This window comes from Equus caballus, chromosome 19 (assembly GCF_041296265.1).
Source record: "Equus caballus isolate H_3958 breed thoroughbred chromosome 19, TB-T2T, whole genome shotgun sequence".
Classification (NCBI taxonomy): Eukaryota; Metazoa; Chordata; class Mammalia; order Perissodactyla; family Equidae; genus Equus; species Equus caballus.
Window position 1 is genome coordinate 27,990,861 of NC_091702.1, and position 19,320 is coordinate 28,010,180.

At 38.7% G+C, this 19,320-nt stretch overlaps 1 protein-coding gene across 5 annotated transcripts in view; it reads left to right on the top strand.

Annotated features, from left to right (window-relative positions):
- The first annotated feature begins 254 nt into the window (after positions 1 to 254).
- KCNMB2 (potassium calcium-activated channel subfamily M regulatory beta subunit 2) overlaps positions 255 to 19,320 on the top strand; it is a 224,357-nt gene continuing 205,291 nt past the window's right edge. For 2 of the 5 annotated variants that reach the window (XM_070242660.1, XM_070242659.1), the window contains exon 1: positions 689 to 945. The gene's annotated coding sequence lies outside the window, so the exon portion shown is untranslated. Of the gene's footprint in view, positions 946 to 19,320 lie in introns of all 5 variants that reach the window. The other 3 variants (XM_005601817.4, XM_001494801.6, XM_070242658.1) reach the window with 3 other exon arrangements.

The window sequence follows — 19,320 nt, forward strand, 5'->3', positions numbered from 1 at the left end:
CTTCCATCTTCCATGATCACTACTGTCCAAAGTGGTTCAAGGTAGTGTTCACATCCCCACCCCTTCCACCCACCATTCATTCCTTCCATTGTGACAGTAGTGCATGGCATATTTTGCTTCAAACTGGAACATAAAGCTTTGTAAATCAGCATGAAATAATGAATGTGCTCATTGATCTGTTCAGTCCATTTGATACCTAATTTCAGACCTTATATAAATGTATACCCTGAATCCTACCTCAGTAATGATGGTGAGAACATTTCCTGTGGGGACTGATTCTCTTGCCTAACTCTAGAGAACGCTCGTTTTTATAACTGGGAGGAGCAGGAGTCCGCTGGGAGTGAGAGAATTATTTGGGGAATCCTAGAGTGTTTATTCTCAACTTCACTTTCCATGTAAAAATATCTATTTGCAAAAGGAATTCTTTCTCCAGTAGTTAAAGAGGATTTGGAAATCTGATCCAGTAGGCAGGGTGGTGTCGATCTTGGTCTCGTAAGGAAGTGTGAGCCCTCTCTCCCTTTTTAATATGAGAATTCGAAAGCAGTGGGGAAGTGATGTTGGACCTATCACAGCATTGCTAACAGACAGCCTATTACAGTATTTAATAAAAACAGAAACAGCATGCCTATCATAGGCTAATAAATCCTATCTCCTGCATGCTTTAAAAACAGTATGAAGCAGCTTTCACGGAGCCTCAGATAACTAATTTCAAGCATGGCTGTCTAGCGTGCCTGTCACTCCTATTGTCCTTCCAAACTCTTTCAGACATTTTGAGCAGGGAGTATTAAAGCTATGAGTTAGCAAGGGTTGTGACATTAATGGTCCAGAAAAGCTTTAGGCACGAGCGGTAATGATGATTACCGGTGGCTATTCGGAGGACTACACTGGATCGCTGTCATTAAAAATTAAGCGTGGCTTTTGAGGAAGATGTGACAACTACCGGAGGTAGGATTTGCATGTAAAACAAAGGAATCTGTTGCTGTTTCGTGCTTTTTGTTTGCTATGTGCCGCGTGGGTCATGAATTGCAGCCAGGTGCAGAGTGAGAAGCAGGAGGGGAGAGAGGGGAGTGGGAGACGGATCTGCTTAGAGCAAAACACAGTGGATAGTATTATGTTTTATGGCAGAAATGCCTCGAGGACAAACTGGCTCCAGTCTTGTAGCCTGCTGAGTGTGCATTCCACGTTGCTTTTCCCGTGGAGTAGAATGCTTAGAGGTCATGGAGAAAACAATTTGCTTCTTACCTATGGTGCCAGCTGGGCTGTTGGTAGGGTTGAGTGAAGACTTTGGTGGGTGGGAGGCATAATGGTCCAAGAAAAATAAAGAAGAGGAAGCTGTTCTTAAGACTTGAAACCTGTTAGATAAATATTTTATTCCCATGGTCAATGTGCTTTGATAGCCAGAGTCTAATTTTTAAAAGGGAAATTGGAAGATTACAATGGATTTCCCTGATAAAATACTACTTCGGATTTAATCTATTATTAAGGAAACTTGGGTACCTTCGTCCATTTTGCATATTGAAAGGCTGATCCACACTGTCTGTGTTATTGGTTTTCTAAAGCAGAGCAAGAGTTTTAGACTAAAAGAAGGGGCTTTCTCTCTGTTCCTGCTCTTGCTTTTAAACAGCTGCCGGGGCTGCAGATGGAAATGGTGATTCGTTAGAGGTTACGGACTTGGCGTTCCACCTTTTTCTTTTCTTCTTCTTTTTTTAATCAACAGCATAAAAGCACAATTCTCCTTGAAAGATGAGAGGGGCAGTTGGGTTCCAGAGTCCAGTGGATAATGAGTGAATTTGCAGGGGAAGTTACACTGCTTTGTACTTTATTATGGGATCGGCATAGCTCAGTCAGAAAAGGAAATGTAAGGAAATTATAGACTGAGATTTTTAAAGCAAAAATGCAATGATCAGAAATCACTGTTTCCCCAACTTGATCTATGGTGCAAGTTTCAGTATTTGTCATTGCATATGACCCTCAATGTGACAGAAACATCGTGAGAGAATTTCTCAGTGCTGTTGCATTATTTCCCTGATGGACTTCACAAACTCCAAAATGTAAAGATCTTGCTTTAAAAGATTTTGAAAAACTCTATGTTCTGATGATTTGGTTATAACAAATGGCAAAGATATGTAGAATAATTGTGTATTTATAAAAGAAGGTAATATTCTTCAAATACATCTAAAATTTCTATATTAATGCAGCATTAACTAGAAATAAAAGTGTAAGACAATTATAGTGTGTTTGTTTTCAGCTTAATACCAGAATTAAGGCTAAGTGGGGCATTTTCTCTTCTCTGATGCATTTGAGTTTGCACATTTGTGAGCTTCAGTGTATACTGCCATTCACATGCAAAGTTGAAATCATTGCCCTATAGTGTGTTCCATCTATGCTTAAAGTTGTATGTCTGTTTTTCCTAATAGTCTGGTGACTATTACGGAACCAGCCCAAACTCTCTTGGCAAGTCTTTATGTGACCAAGAGCGTGTGTTCATGAAGCAACTGTTTGGAATTTCTGATGCAATTAAAGGCTGTGACATAGTTTTCTGCTTCTTTGTGGCCAGTGGAATGTGTGACCTTGACCTTGTAAAGTCTCATTCTCTAGCCAATTGTGCTCACCAGTCAGGAAACCATATATAGAAAGAGAGAGCTCGCAATACACAAACAGAAATATACACATGCACATTTACTTACTGCTCTCAGAAGTTTACCACTGATTATTATTTCTATTGTTTTCATTAATTTCATTTATTCGAAAGGCACTCTCATTGGCCCTGATCTTACCAATATCTTCTGAATCTAATCACATGAAGCATTTATTTCAGAGGCAATCCATGCCATAAAAGTTGTCAATGGGAGAAATTATTTTGCTGTGGTCATGCTCATAACACTTTCCTGGTAAACTAAAATGACTTTTCACAATTTTCACAGATCTATGGGTAAATTTCCTGTATTAAATCTTAATAGTTGGACTCTCACAACATGGAAAATATAGGGGAAATATGGTAATTTTTTTCTTTGTAAGTTATGGGGAAAACCAAAACAAGTAATTCAGTCAAAACTACTTTGTGTCATAAATTAATTTCATTACTTATTTATATTGGTAGATATCAACCAAAGCACTTCCAGATAACCTCTCCTTTCAGTTTCTGTTATGTCCAGTAATGAAAAAACCAACAATTCTCCAGCTATACAGAAAGCCAGTCTGGGATCCACCCTAACACAAAAAATAAGCAAAGATTCATTCGGTCTTGTTTTCTCAGTCCCCATGGATAGCACAGCCATCGTATCAGTCACCAAGACACAAGTCACCAAGTTCAGAGTCATCCTTGTTCTCTTTCTCTCTTACATACTCACACAGTCATCATTCTACTTTATTGGTAGATATCAGACCAGACATTTCTCAAACTAATACAATCTTCTCTTTGATCATGTCTCTCCTTTCATCAAAATATGATGAAAACTGAATCTTCAAAAGTATTCCTGCATTCTATCAAACAAAAAAGCAGCTACAGTAATGAATATATCATATAATGCTAATTTTAATATATATGTGTCTATAAAAACACTAGAAAAAGTGAGCCAAAATGTTAGCAGTAGTTATCTCAGTGTGATATTAGTGAAGTTTATTGTTGCAGTTGCCTCTTTTCCCATTATCATACTTTGTAGCACCCCCTGTGTCTTTATCCAAATTCCTAAGTTGTTTGTTGATCCAAGCAAGACGGAGCAGAAAGCCATTCCTCTGTCAGAGCCCCTTCCTCCTTGAGTTTCTTGACACGTCATGAAAAACTTAGCATCATCCTTTCAGACGATGGCGTCATCCAGTCAGAGACCAACTCCTACCTCTTAAGTCAAATTTCCCAGAAAAGATTGTATGTGTGTCTGTGTGTGTGTGTGATTCTCCTTATTTTATAGATAGAGGATTTTTCAATTTCCTTTGCTGGTTCCTCATTATCTCCTAATTCTTTAAATTTTGGAGTGCTCTATGATGGCTCAACTATAAATCTCTTTTTTTAATCTATACTTACTGCCTAAATGAATCCAATCTAGTCTCAAGGCTTCAGAAACTGTCCCTGCACAGCTCACAAATTCTAATCCCTAACCTGGACTTTTCCCTACCCTCCATACTTACATTTGCAACTACCTACATGGCATTTCCCTGTAAATATCTTACAGGCATCTCACACTTAACACGTTCAAAATCCAATTTCTGAACCTTCACACAAAATGTCCTCCTCCCATATTTCTCCCCATGTGTGTAAATGGAAACTCCATTCTTCCATTTGCTCAGAAGAAAAATCTAGGAGTCCTTTTTGGATTCTCTCTTCCCTTCACTCGTCACGGAAAACTCCCATTGCCTCTATCTTCAAACTGCACCTAGAATTCAATTACTTATTATTCCCACTGCTACCACTCTGGGTAAGTTACCACCAGCTCTCAGATTATTGCAATATTGTCACAATTGATCTATTGCCTCTGTCTCACCCTGTTCCCATACAGACATCCTATTCTATACCCACCACCAGTGGTTATTTCAAAGTTGAAGGTAAATCATAATACCTTCCGCTCAGAAGCCTCCAATTTCTTCCCACCTGACTGCAGATAAAAGCCAGATCCTTACAGTAGCCCACAGGCCATGTATGATCAGCCCCCAGGTTCCTCCCTGGCCCCGTCCTCTACCATTCTCCCTTTAGAACTCCATTTCAGCCTCCTGGCTGTTCCTCAAACCTGCCACACACTCTCAAACCTCAGGGCCTTTGACTTTGCCGTGCCTGCTTCCCCTACACAGCTACATGACTCAGTTTCTCACTCTCTTCAGGTTTCTGCCAAATGACGCTCTATCAAAGAAGACTTCCCTGAAAGCCATTTTTCAAATCACACCCCCTTGCACAATTCCTATTCCCAGTCCTTGCTTTTTTTTTCTCCATTGCACCAAATTATCCCCCAACGTTTTATATTTTGAGTTTTTGTTGTCCATCTCTCTCCTGCTAGAATGTAAACTCAATGAGAGCAGGGGCTTTGTTTTCTTCCCTGCTGGATCCATAGCACCAACTATCAAGTGAGTGAATAAACTGATGAATACAGGAATCAAATGTTTTTCCCCATCAAAATCCACTGGTAACATTCGGGTCCGAGCATAAGGTTTTTAACTTCAGGGTCAAAGCCTTGTGTCATAACACCCTGTTGATTTTTTCCAAAGAGAACAATACTCAACACCTTGAAGAAAGTCAAGGAGATTTATCAAGATGATTTTCTTTTTTCTCTCTACACAGGAGGGGAAAAAAAATCACACCACTGATTCCAATCTATGTCAAAGCAAATAAAAATTCAATTTGCCTGAATTTTATCTTATCCAAAAGATGACTTCATTTTCAAAAAAACATCTTCACAGATATATACAAATGACTGTGGACGTAGACATGTCCTATATTTTCTCTGCTCTCCCCTGGTGATGAGAGAAGAGATGGCAAAGCCAAGTTGGAAGGTACACTTGAGGTCAATACGCCTTTCTGAGTGTACAAGCCCCAGTAGCCTGTGTGGCAATAGAAATCAGCCAGTAATAACAAAAAATAATTGTCCTATTCATTTATTGCTCTCAAAATCAGCCTGGTCAGTTTCATGATCTAGTTAACAGTGACCTCTCTACCACTCATAAGGCACATGTTTTCAAATGATTAAAGTATAATAAAATAATCTTATTGTCCAAATTTGGTACAAATAATAATGCCCAATATTTCTAGAATGCTCTACAGTCTACAGAGGTAATGTGAAGTGAAAATAACACAGCATCTGAGACAATCGCAGGCTTTAGCAATAGATAGACTTGGTCTGCATCTCACCTTCTCTGCTTCCGTGTTTAGTGACCATGGGCAAGTTTTTAAAATCTTACTGAGCCTCAGTTTCCTCACTAGTAATTGGTGACAGTAATACCTACTTCTTTGAGTTGAAGATTAAATGTGATAATATATATCGGTGCATGATTAGAGTACTTGGCACAGAGGAGGTGCTTAAAAAGTAACAGCTTTCTCATTGTCATTTAATCTTCACAGCATATCTGAGTAGCAGATACTATACTTGCCACTGAATAGATAAGAAAACTAAGGTGCAGAGAATTTAATCATTAAAATTGCTCAAGGTCAAAGAACTAGTAAGCTATCGAAATTTACTCTCCCTTCACTGACAAAGGCTCCTGATAAATAGAATGTCAGATTAACCATCTTGAATGTATTTTGTGACTAAAGGCTGCTAGTGATTAGGGGAATTTTTTTAAGGGAAGATCTGAAGAAAAGATTTTTCTTTCCTCTGTGAACAATGAGAATGACTTATGTATTCCTTCCCTCAACAAAACATAGACAAACTGCTGTGAAACAACTTAATTGAGTGCTAATTTACTCATTAATAAAACCTCAATCTCTAGACGTGCAGTATAGTGGAGCATGGGAACACAAGCTTCACAGCCTTGAAGACCCTGGTTTGAATCCCAGTTCCATCCATTGTTTAAAACTTGCTGAGGGCCGGCCCGGTGGTGCAGCAGTTAAGTTCACATGTTCTGCTTCTTAGTGGCCCAGGGTTGGCCAGTTTGAATCCCAGGTGCGGACATGGCACCGCTTGGCAAAAGCCATGCTGTGGTAGGCGTCCCACATATAAAGTAGAGGAAGATGGGCATGGATGTTAGCTCAGGGCCAGTCTTCCTCAGCAAAAAGAGGAGGATTGGCAGTAGTTAGCTCAGGGCTAATCTTCCTCAACAAACAATTAAAAAATAAAACTTTCTGAGCCTCACTTTCCTCAGCAGAAATGTAGATGGTAATAGTACATCATGCGTTGTGAGGAATAAATGAGATAATCTATGCATAACTGTTAGCACCATGCTTGGCACACGTTAAGTGCATAATACATATTATCTATCTTCACTTTAACTATTATTAGCTAAGATGAAATTTTAAATATTATGTATATTACAACACTGAGAGTTTGGGTCTAAAGTATCTCCTTTAGTTCTTATTTCCTGGTATTGCATGTCTCTAAATTCATTCCGTAGATTTCATTTAAGAATCATTTAAGCATCAAGGTATCATATGAGAGTTCAAGGTGTTTGAGCATCTAGCCAGCACCAGAAACAGAATTTCCCGAAATGTGTGACATTTGCTCATTTCTTATTAAACCCAAAATGAAAGAGGCAATTCTGAAAAAAAATTGAGAAAATGTCTGCTTTTCTGAGATACTGAACCCAATTTTATATATACAGGTTAAAAGAACTTTGATCGAAGGCCTTTCCTTGGCCTTGTCAGGTTCCAGTCTCAATATTTCCTGTCTTCACTCTCTCTCTGGCTGCGTGGGCTGAATTACGGGTAAACTGATGGGATAAATGCATCATCATACAACATCAGTGCAGGATGTGCATGAAATTGGCAATTAGCATCATCAATTATTCTAGATTTAACATTACTGATTTAGTCATGCAAAGGAATTCAATTTCATTTAATTGCTCAATAAATTTATCACCTCCAATTAAACTATTGGGAAACTCTCAAATACAAATCGACTACGTAGGCTAAACTTTTCCTTAATCATTTCTGAACTTCATCCTGTACCAAACAACTGCTCAAATTTCAGATTCTTGAAGGTGGTTTGTGTCACTCATGATTGTATTTGTGTGGGTGTTTCTTGTAACATTTTGTCATTTCTGAAATCCACCTCTTTTAAGTGCAACTGGTCCCAACAGTAATATCTCTCTCCAAAAGTGTGGTTATGCCATTGTCATAAAAATGTCACAGATTTTCAAGGTTTGATTTTTTTCCAGTCTTCACATGATATTGCTGCTTTTTACTCCAAGGATACCCTGTACCTAGTTCTACCATGGCTCTTAGCACACTGTGCTGTGATCTTCGGCTCACTAATTTGCTCCCCTCCTCCCCAATTAAATTGTAAGTCCCTGGAGGTTAAGGACTGGGTCACAATCGGCATGGTATTTCCAGTGCCTAGCAGAGTTCTTGGCAGTAGTTGATGCTCCAAAAGTATTTCTTGAATGAACGAATCAGTGATCTCTATACCAGATTTGTTAGTGTCCAGTTTGACCTAAGGAGAGCAAATGATCAAGTAGACAAATGAATCATGCTCCTCAGAAATGGAGTGGTGGTGGAACTGTTTATAATAAAGCCCTGGACCTGCCGTGTGCTTACTAACTTCTCATTCACCTGTACTCTCACCTCTTTTCTTTATATTCTCGGGCCCATATCACATGCGTTTTGACTGTTTTCCCATCCCTTCCTCTCTACTGTCTGTCCCCAGCTGCTGCCCTATCTTTCTCAAGTATGGTGGAGACTTTCATTCGAAGCCAACTTCGAGTCTGACAGCTTCAGACAGCAAACACCTAACCCCCTCCTCGTCAAAGCCAGGGTGACAGATGAGCCTGGGTGAGAATTTCAGCTCAGGGGGAGGGGAGGGAGTAAATCAGCTGTCAAAATGTCAAGCCTGCCGACTACTTAGGAAAGAAAGAGGAGATGCTTATATTATTAGACTGGAGTACTGTGGCTCACATTTGCCTGCATTTGTACCAAATAGGGACATGTCAGACCAGTCCCACATGCAGGTTCCTTGTCACCTTGGTATTTTCCTGAGTGTGAAATTGAAACTCCAGAATATTCGGGACATGGGAGCTCATTTTCAGTTTTCAACAAATCCATTCAATGAATGAAAAAGAATAGTTAGGCAAGTAGTGAAATATGTAACTAAACTTTAAAGTATAATTTTTAGCCCAGATAATTAGGCTGCAAACTCTTTGAGAGCAGACACTATGTTTTTATAATTCTTTGGTGAATAAAACTGTGTTAAATATATATGATTTTTTTAAAATAACTTTTTGATTGATATACACTCTCTCCTTCACCCCATTCCCTGAGGGAAAGCCATATTAGAGAAGTCAGGTAAATGTCTTATTATTTACCAGGCTACTTGGCTTGAGATTCAGGGTTCTAGAAACCACGCAAATCTTAATTCCACTGAATCTCTTTTGTGCACTATCTTGTAAACAGGACTTTTATGGAAGAGGAAAGAAAGAAGAGCTTGTGAGTTCTGATGTTGTCTGTTTATTCATAGAATCATGTTACTCACAGATGTTTCTGTGATTGGAAATGATTTACAAAACCAATCCACATGGCCTTCTACCAAATAAGAATTCCCTTTGGAACTTTTCTCAAAATAAAGCCCTAACTACACTACTTGTGTCTGGGGAATTCCATTGTACTTTGTGACATAGTTCAGGACTTTATAAATAATGAGTTTCATTTTTCATATTTTTTAAGTCTTTTTTCATTATTAAACTTTTCACTGGAAAGCTGGAAAAGGTCAGACACCTGACTCCATAACTCCTATCCACAAAGGCAAAATATCTTTAAAAGTGCAACTCTTAGAAAGTTCAAATATAGGCAGCAATTCAAATGCAGATCGAGAATCTTTCTTCTTTGCTTGGATGCAGAGGATCATTCCGGCCATGCTGCATAAGGCCCTTTGTGAGAAGGAGAAAGAAGCAGTTCGTAAATCTTGCCCAAGAGATAATTCTTGAATATCTTGAGTTTGGTTTTGTATAAGCGTCTGAAAATTTCTGACCATATGAAAAATTTGTAGCTCCATCAAACTAAACTATAATTTCCTCAGAAGAATTGTATCTCTGTAGAAAATCTGGAACCATTGATTATCTTTGGATTTTTTTTTCATTTCCAAGTGTACTCCAAATGATCAAACTAAGAGGGAAAAAAAATCAACCTGATATCCAGAAGAAAATAATACCTAACTTTAGAGGCAAAATTGTAACAGGATTGATCCAGTTTCTTCCTCTCTGTGGGGATGATCAATGACTGGTTTAGCTTCGCTTCCTAGTGGTTTCATTTGATCCTGTATGGTGCTTGGGAACAGCCATGTGGGGTTCTCTGTGTAGACAACTCAAGGTAACTATTTGCTTTAAAAACATAAAAATAGAACAGCACAGGAGTCAATTCTCTGTTGGAATGAATCGAAAGAAAAGTAGAGAGAGAGAGAGAAATAAAGTTCTTATCTAAAAGAGAAGGAAGGCTTAGATAATTTGTTACCACATTTGAGAGAATTTTTTGGGTGGATAAAAGATAACAATAGCCCTAGGACAGAGAAAATTGGCTAGAAAATGTCTATTACAACATGCTTCTCAATCTTCTAGGCCTATTTCCCCCTTGGCCAGTGGATTTAGCGTCTCCTGAACTGAAACTGAAAAAAAATGGTACACATAAAATAGATGTGCCCTGATTTATATGTCTATAAAAAAATTAGCCTCTTGTGTAATTTTGATTTCAGATGGTGTTTAGCTTGTTTACTGAAAGAAGATTCTTCCCTAGACCTATGAATGTGCTCAGGCGACCATGCTATTAAAAAAAATCTATTCTCCATCCTGCTACCCTTTAATTGATCGGTCTTCATTTCATGTCTGCATTCATTCAATTACTCATTCATTTATTCAATAAATATTTGTTGAACATCTACTGTGGACTAGGCACTATGATGGGTATTGGGGTTACAGTGTTGAGCCAAATTAGAAATGACCCCATCCTCCCCAACCATGGAGGTTACAGTCCTGGATGAGAAAGGCAGTATTCAAATAGTCACACAAATGAATGTAAAATTATAAACGTAATAAGTGTTAAGAGATTATTTAACTGGAGACATTAATGTGGTCAAGGACATCAGGGAAAATTTCATTGAGGAAGAAACAACTGAGAAGCTCCATAAAGAATGTAAAAGTGAAGAAAAAGAGGAGCAAGTGTAAAAGCAGCAGGAATTAGAGGAGAAGCTTTCTAGGCAGAGAAAAAGACGCGCAAAAGCTAGTGTACAGCACCCTCACTTATTCAACATTTATCAAGTGTCCTGCGTGTGTGTGTGTGTGTGTGTGTGAGAGAGAGAGAGAGAGAGAGAGAGAGAGAGAGAGTTTCCTGCGCATATGGAGCTTACATTCTAGTGGAAAGAAATCAATAACAAAACTAACAAGTGAGATAACAAGGAAGCCTGTTACGGAGAATAGATGGGGCTGCGCCTCTGACAGAGGGCCAGTGTGGCTGGAGGGCAGGGATCAAGCAGCATGTGGTTAAAGATAAGGCTAGAGAGGCAGAAAAGAGCTGGCTAGGTAGGACCTTATAGGTCATGTTAAGGAGTTTGCTTGTTGCTCTATGAGCAACGGAAAGCCACCCAAGATGTTAAGCAAGGAGCTGACGAGACATTTGTGCTTTGCAACAAGTACCTAGGCTACAACATGGTGATCAAAATGGAGAAGAGCAAGAGTGGATGCAGAGAAGCCAGTTGGAAGGCTATTCTAGTAATCCAGATGATGGTATCTTGGACCAGGCAGTAGCGGGATGGCAGAAAAGTGGGCAGAAGAAGCCATGTTTAGGAAATCTTATCAGAGAATTGGTGGTGGACTAAATTTGAGAAGACATGGCTTGAATAACTAGATAGATGGTGAGATTATGGAACACTGGGCATGACTAGAGTTCCCTTTCACCAAAAAACATTCTGAAATTGTAGTCTATACTTATGCCTCCACTCCCTTGGTCCCTATTCATTTTTTAAGGCACTGGTGTGTGAACCCTGACCACACTGCTTTCCTGTGACTGTCCTCTTCACTCTTTACAAGAATCTCTTTGTCATCCAATTTGGCTTTTTCACAGCCCTCATGACTCTTGATCATTCTACAGTATTTAAAACTATAGATTTTCTCTCTCTCTCCATATATATTTATATATATATATTTTTTTTCCTTGAAACCCTCTCTTCTCTTGATTTGAATTGTGTTTCATTTCCCATGTCCCCTCCTACCTTACAGTTCTTTCCTATCTTTCTTTGCTGGTTCCTCTTTTTCCTTTTCTTATTTTTTTTTTTTTTTGCATGTTTTCAGTAATTGAAAATATTATCTGTCTGCACTTACATCCCAAACCATCTCTCCAGCTGTGACCTTGCTCCCTAACCCAATTCTACATTACTTACTACCCAGTAGACATCTTTCTTTGGTTGCCATCTTTACATTTCAAAATTCAGTTGGTAAAACTAAGCTCATGCTAAGACCTATTAAATCCATTCTGCCTCATGTTTCTATTCATTGTGCCACTGATTGCCCAGGTTTTAAAGCTAACAATTGTCTTTGAATCCTCCTCCAACTATGGAACTAATTGGCCTGAGTCTTGTTGATCCTTCCTTCAACATATCTTTTGCATATGTGTCTATTCCTCCCAATACAAAAAAAGCCCCTTTATTCTTACACCTTGGTTATTGTGATAGCTTGCTAACCAAACTCCTTGCCTCTAGCCTGATTTTTTGAAAATGCTGTCTTTAAATCACCTGCACAAGAATTACCTGGGGTGCTTTTTAAAAGTGTTAATTCATGTGGCCTGTATTTAATCAGAATCTTTGGGGGTAAGGCATAGAAATTTAACAAACACCCTAGGTAGATCTATCTTCATAAATTTCGAAGAAACCTGCTCTAATCTCTTCCCACCATGTTTTCTTCTACATAGTCCTCCCTAATGAATGGTTCCAAAGCATGACCTTGATCATGGAACTTCCCTCGTCATAGCCTGTATTCACTTAATCAAGCAAAGTCTTCCAGGACTGGACATCACGATCCTCCAATTTTGGGTGTCCGGATAAATTTCCAGCCTCATCTTTACTCTACCTTCCCTCTCTCACCCTAGGTTACAACTGAACTGTGCCACTTGCCACCCCTCAAACAGACCTATCACATCCTTATGCCTCTGTCCCTTGGCTTAATGCAGTCCTCTCTTCCTTTTATTTTCACCCGTCAAACAAACTTCATCTCTCCTGTGGCCCCTCCTGGGTAAAACTTTCTCTCATCCCGTTCTCATTTTTCCTTTTCCCTCTCCACCCCTCGCCCTCCAGCCTAGGCGTGACCTCTCCAGTCTTTGAACTCTAGTGACAAGTTTGACCTTTTGCTACTTACTTATCACATAGCAATACGCATAAATCAGTTTTCTTTTTTTCTCCTTCTACTTACAAATTTCATGAAGAGAGGAACCATATTTTATAAAAAGACAGATTTATGGAATAGAAAGAAAGTTGGCCTGGGTTCAAAATCCATCTAGTGTGTGTCCTTGGCAAAATCATTTAACTTCTCTGAGCTTCGTCTCTATTTGTTAAGTGGGATAGTGTCCTTTACGTTATGGGATTTGGGTCAGAATAAGGTGAGGTGTCTTGTAAAAAGTTGAGCCATGGGAAATTGCTTATCTTCAATTATTTTCTCCTACAGAAATGGAAATTTCATCATACGTAGTAGTCCTCTATATTTTACTACACTTTCCTTTAAAATATTGTTTTGTCCCATACCGTGCTTTGCATCCGCTTCATACATCAGCCCCTTGCCCACTAATATATATACAAGAATATAGCAACATTATTACTCTTGGCCTGAGGAAATAATTAGAAAAGAGAGCACCAAGTAGGCAAACTATTAATCTACCCAAGTGCTTACCCTTGACTGTTCCTTTTTCAAAGCAGGTGAACAAACAGCAATTTTAGCAATAAGCTAAAGCAAGCTCTCATTAGGAAATGAGAGCGTTCTGTTAAATAAAGGTCAGTAGGTAAAGTAACAATACTCATTGTCTCTTGTTTATGTTCCATCTGGGCGTCATGTAAACTCACTCAAATTTCTCTCCTGAGCATTACCTCACCTAGAGTTTATCCAAATCACATTACACTCCAGCCTGGCTGGGATTCCTTGTCATTCATCAGAACAACAGTGATTTTTTTTCAAATGCAACTTCTAAGAAAAGTAAGCACATTTTGTCTCTTCAGCTATCTTTCTCTAGCCCTGCAATATTAGGAAAAAAACCTCTTGACCAATTAACACAAAAGAAACTCTCAGCTTAAGAAGGTGAGTGTTATACTGTCATATTGGTTAGAAGGTAAATGAGCGAGGAAGGAGTTGATGCTTTTATGTTCCCGTTTAGTGTTAACTCTTCAGACTGATGAGCCCAAGGGACGATTCTTTGTCTATTTCTCCCTTTGTTAAAAAATAATTTATCCGAACAAGGCATTTTGCTAAAAAAGGTCCTCAAGGAGATTACAAATTATTCAGGAATATTATATCAAGTTCCAGGAGTCAGAAGTGAAGCAAATACTATAGGAAAGGTGCACAATGCTTTGGGTATTTTAGTAGACAAAGAAAAATTACAAATAAAAGCTAAGAAAAGGACAAAACTCCAAGAAGAAGCATCAGTATTAACAGGGTTCCAATCTCTCATTCACTTGCTGATCTCATTGCTGATCTCTCTCTCTCTCTTTATTTTTTTTGCCAATTATGCGGCAGTTATGTTATCTTGAGCAAGTTAACATCTCTGTGCCTCAGTTTCCTCCCCCATAAAATGGGGCCATAATACCTGCCACCTAGAGGTTTTGTGTCAGTTCAATGAAATCATGTAACGTTGCTAGCACAGTGCAGTGCAGAGTAGCCTCTCCAGAAAGGGCATCTGTTGTTATTGATGTGGAAGTGAGCAATCACATCAAATGCTACAGAGAATTCAAAGAGGAAGGGCTTTGGCTTTTGGGATTTGGGATTTTCCTAATTCAATGGTGAAATGGGAGATCATTTTCCAAAACAAGGTAAAGCACCAAAGTCAGTTTCAATGGCCCTAAAGGACTGAGCAGATAGTCAGGAAGCAGATCATTCTTTAAAAGAATTTTTCTCCCCTAAAAGAGAAGTAAGAGTGAGGACTGTTGACAAAGAGCCAGTAAGGAGGCAGGAGTGGTATAGATACTCTTTCCTTGGAGAGGCTGGCCCTGAGGGCATCTGGGCAGTTGATAAACTAGCCTCTTACCTTATTTTGTAGGTTGCACATTTAATTCACAGTGAATTCATCTCCTGTTAGTCTTACAACTGTGTGTGGTAGGCGTCATAGCCACCATTCTAAGACAGAGAAATTGATGTTCAGAGACATTGAAAGTCCTGCCCCAAGTCTCACAGCAAGTGATGGCAGAGCCAGACTTTCCAGCCAGTTCCTCTGGCTCTAAACTTCGGACCATACCACCCGACCTAACTGTGAACAACCCACCACCTCTGCTCCAGAGCCTGCTTCACCAAGACATGGACATTTCTAGAGAGGATTTGGGGGCAAAAACCATAGAGAAATAGCTGTTTGTTTTTCATATGCTCACTGCTAACGAGACCTTAAAAATGTCCACAGTAATACACACCATTTATTGAGCACTTTGTAAATGGCAGGCCCTTACATGACAATATCAGCAGTGGCTTGTGAGTCCTTAGTAAGTTCAAGGCAGCATGCTAAGCATTTGATATGCATTGTCTCATTTACAGCTCAGAACAAATGAGTGCTCCTATTATTCCCATTTTACACTTGAGGAAACTGAGGCTCAGAAAGAGTGATAAGCTTGCCCAAAGTAACACAACTTGTAGGTAGCAAAGCTGGGGTTCAAGCTGAAGATAGCATAACTGCAAAATTTTCAAGCATTGCCTTTGACACCTGCTGGCCATTTGACATATGTTCTACCCAGGTGCCAACATGCACAGGTCCCAGGTATGCAGGCCTGGACTGCGAAGTTCCAAGAGGATCATGCCTAGAGCTCCAGGAAATGGAGGAGAAGCACATGATTCATGCACAAAGGTCTTGTGGGCATCCAACCCAGGCAATCTGCTTTCCTGCGGATTAGCATCTATCTCTGCTTTCTCTAAACCCCTAATGCATGGTGCTGGCCTTCATCCAGATGCTGACCAAGGTTTACAGATGTGATTCTGAATGGTAACTTTGGAAGAATGATTAACAGCACTCCCACCACAAGCTTCTACGCTGAGACGTAGTGAAAGAGAGAGTTAAGCAAAATGTTTGCAACTGATTTCAGATTTTTTCCTTAACATACCATCAAATTGTTTTTCTATTTTTCTGCAGTCTTATCTTTTGAATAACAAAATCAAAAAATGATTCTATTCTTCTGCCACCAATCTCCAAGATAATTCAGGTTAACAATCCATCTCAGATAAAATATAAATTATATCTCAATTCTCCTTGCCTAATGTCTTCCATAACCCTGTATTTATCAGTGGCATTACAAGCTTTATTTTCTCCCCATCCCATTTTCCCCAAATTGGCCTTGATTTCATCAATGTAGTGTGTGGACCACTTTCCTATAAAATCACCCTTCATCAGTTCAGGTAAAATTTGGACTACAGGTCCTTCCATTTCTGTAAGATTTTTTTTGTTTTGGTAACTGTTTTAACTCAAGCAAATGTAATAATTATCCTTGCTTTTGCTTTTCTTTAAATTATAGAAATTCAAATACTCTATTACTCTGAAAATATTATAATTTGTATTCAACAGCCATGACCTAATAAGTTACGCATTTTAAGCCTCACTAGTCTACTAGATTTATGAATAAATACCACAGTCAATTCTCACAGACCCATAATGGTGTTCAGATTTCTTTCTTCTTTGCTAGGTAGTACAGAGTTTGACGTTATCCATATTTCAAAGGCATAATAAGGAGCTAAGGGTTTTGTTACTGGTAGTTCTTCAATAAAGATATGTAGAAAAAAACCTGCCTATTATCTAGAATGGATTTTTATCACTGCTTGTCAACAAGCTTCCTCTAAAATGATAATGAATTAATTCATATTCGCAAAGGCAAATCAATTTTAATAAAACATTAAAATGAAATTCAAACTGAACCTTCACCTGAAACTTGAACTTCTAAATTGGTGTTTATCTAAAGTCAGTTAAGATTTATGACAGATATATAAAATGTGAGGTAGGAAACAGATTTGCTTTATTATCATACCTAAGTGCCATCTGGCACCGTGCTAGGACAAAAAAAAAAAATCTGGTTTAGGGTTAGTCTTGGTCTGGATGTGTTTACAAGATTTGATGAAAAAATTTTGAAAGATCAATTACATATAGTCAACATAGACTTTTAGAAATGCCTATTGAAAACAAAATTAAAAAGTATACATATGGGCAAGTCACTTGAATGAAACAAATGATGGGGAATGTGCCCCAGAGACAGAAAGGGACATGACGCTGGCTGAGGATAGTAATGTCACCCAGCACTGAGCATTTTCTTGTCAGCTTCAGAGATTCTTATGGTTTTAGGGGAGTGTTCAAGTTGGTTCTCCAAAATAAAGCCTTGAGAGAGAATGAGGCTAGGCAGAGAAGAAAGAGTAGATAACTGAAAGAAATCATTGAAAAGGAATATACCAGAGCCAAACTGTTTTATCAAAAATTATTAAAATTAATAAGAGCTAACATTTCTTGATTACTTATTTATGAGTCAGGCACTATGCTATGTCATCTCATCCTGTTGACAAATTTGAGTAGTTTTTTTCTAGATAAGAAAACTAAGGCACAGAGAAGTCCAACAACTTGTCCAAAGTTATACAGTTCTATGTGTTAAGACATTGATTCTGTCTCAGGTGGAGCTAATCCTTATTCCAGAGTCTATGCTCTTAATCATGATTACCAAAAAATTCCAAAGCGCTCTGCATGTACAATAATAACTTTCAGAGCATATGGTTATAGGTAAATTTGGATGAATTCAAACCTGAAATATTTATCAGAGTCAAATTTGAAACTACATTTGGTACCAAAGCACCATGCCTATTTATCATCTGCTGTTACAGAATGGACCTTAAGTCACAGTGCGATTTAGAGAGCATATAAACATTTATGTTTAAAAAAAAAAAGTTTTTTCTCTTATCAGGGCCACCTAGAACCTTCTTTAAAAAGACAATTCCTTCCTTTTTCTCTGATGTAGAGTAAGTGGCCCAACTGCAAATCAGTTTAATTCAGTCCTTTTTAACAATTTTGGGCCCCTTTCAAGAGAAAGCACTTATGCTGTTGCTTCCCCTTAAAAACAAAACTCAAATTCACACTATTTCCATAAAATACATATAATTTACATTCAGCATCAGTAGACTAGTAAGATACCAAGGTTGATAAAAAGATTGCAAGACATGCTCCTTTGCTCTCAAGTTGCTTGCAAGCTGGTATTGATTACTACTCAAAAGAAAGTGCTGCTGGCTTCCCAAAAAAATACAGAAGTTGTGTAAAGGACATAAGTTCCTGCCCTCTGCAAGTGACTTTATCATGAATAGAAGGTGTCTAGGGAGGACCTCACAAGGCTGTCAAACAAATTCCTTCTCAGCAGTTGGCTGATAAGAACAGATGACCAAGGTCAAAGTTCTTGTCATTTTACCTGAGATTTCTTAAAGAAAATGCCTTCAGGATGAAAAGAGAGATGACACAAATGGTGGACTGACAGACCAGAGGAGCTGGCATGTTAGAAGAATGTCCTTACGAACTATAACTGAATGCCCCCAGTGCTACCTGCTGCTCAGGTTGACTCTGCAATAGGAAATTGTAAGAACAATGAGAGTCACAAGAAAGAATAAACGGAACATTTTGCTATTTTTCAGCAAACAGCTCTTCATTATCCACAAAATTTCCACTAGCTAAGGGTCTCCTTCTCTGGTCCATCAACTCCCAATGTGTGTGCACAGGATGTGATTTAATCTAATGGAATCACATGGTGTTAAGAGCATGAGCTTTTTTTTTTTTTTTTTTTTAAAGATTTTATTTTTTCTTTTTTTTCCCAAAGCCCCCCGGTACATAGTTGTATATTCTTCGTTGTGGATCCTTCTAGTTGTGGCATGTGGGACGCTGCCTCAGCGTGGTTTGATGAGCAGTGCCATGTCCGCGCCCAGGATTCGAACCAACGAAACACTGGGCTGCCTGCAGCGGAGCGCGCGAACTTAACCACTCGGCCACGGGGCCAGCCCCAAGAGCATGAGCTTTTATATCTGGATTTGACCCCTGCTCTTCCATTACCAGCTGTGTCACCTTAGGCAAGTTACTTACTGCTTTCAGTATCAGTTTCTGCATCTATAAAATGGATTCGCATAATACTGACCTTGTAGGTTTGTTGGGAGGTTTGAATGAAATGACACACATAAATGTGTGCTGGTATAATGGGTGATCAAACCAAACTAGTCATGGTTATAAAAGCATTGTCTGTGTTCACAGAGTCCAGTGCCTCCATTACACTTTATGATACATAACCATTTCCATTGTATTGGAGCTGTGTGTATGTGTGTGTGTGTGTGTGTGTATTTTTGTTTACTCAGATTATAAGTCTGTTGTTCTCAATACTAACGCCACCCAAAAAGAGAGAAAGAGAGATGGTCTCTGATACTAAGGGGTTTACAGTAAAGTAATGAAAACTGTACGTGCAGTAATATGTTTAAAAGTAGAATGTACTAAATCTCATACTAGACCTATAAAGTCCTTTAGGA